This window comes from Dipodomys ordii, unplaced genomic scaffold (genome assembly GCF_000151885.1).
Source record: "Dipodomys ordii isolate 6190 unplaced genomic scaffold, Dord_2.0 Scaffold383, whole genome shotgun sequence".
Taxonomy (NCBI): Eukaryota; Metazoa; Chordata; class Mammalia; order Rodentia; family Heteromyidae; genus Dipodomys; species Dipodomys ordii.
In genome coordinates this window covers 154,253-154,698 of record NW_012267599.1, presented here as the reverse complement: position 1 = coordinate 154,698, position 446 = coordinate 154,253, and the positions used below count along the sequence as shown (strand labels likewise).

At 37.9% G+C, this 446-nt stretch overlaps 1 pseudogene; it reads right to left on the bottom strand.

Annotated features, from left to right (window-relative positions):
• The window catches only part of LOC106001734, a 40,166-nt pseudogene that overhangs the window by 1,084 nt on the left and 38,636 nt on the right, over positions 1-446 (bottom strand).

Sequence of the window (446 nt, the reverse complement as noted above, 5' to 3'; positions counted from 1 at the left end):
ATCAGTTGGGTGGTAAGTGTTGGATGGGGCATTTCCTTCCCCCTGCATGAAAACAAGATGCCAGACCCCACCATCCACCATGTGCCCAATAGGGCTCCAGCCAAACTGGAGCTCCTTATTTAATATTATTATTAAATCTATTTATAAAATGTTGCATCCTCTTTATCATTTTGTAAACAGCTCAAGAAGTTGTTTTTTGTAAAAGCCATATTTTTTGCGCGGCACTTCTGAAAGAATAATACTCACATCCACAAAAAATTAAACATTCTTCTTTTGAATAGTTTATTTCTTCCTTCTTCCTCATTCCTTCCCTTCCTCTTTCCCTTTCTCATTTCCCTCCTTCCTTCTTTCCTTCCTCTCAGGGCCTAGAAGTGATGCCGTAGCTCAAGTGGCACATAGTATTTTCTTTGTTAATTTCAATTTTTGTGAGAGATTAATCAATATGT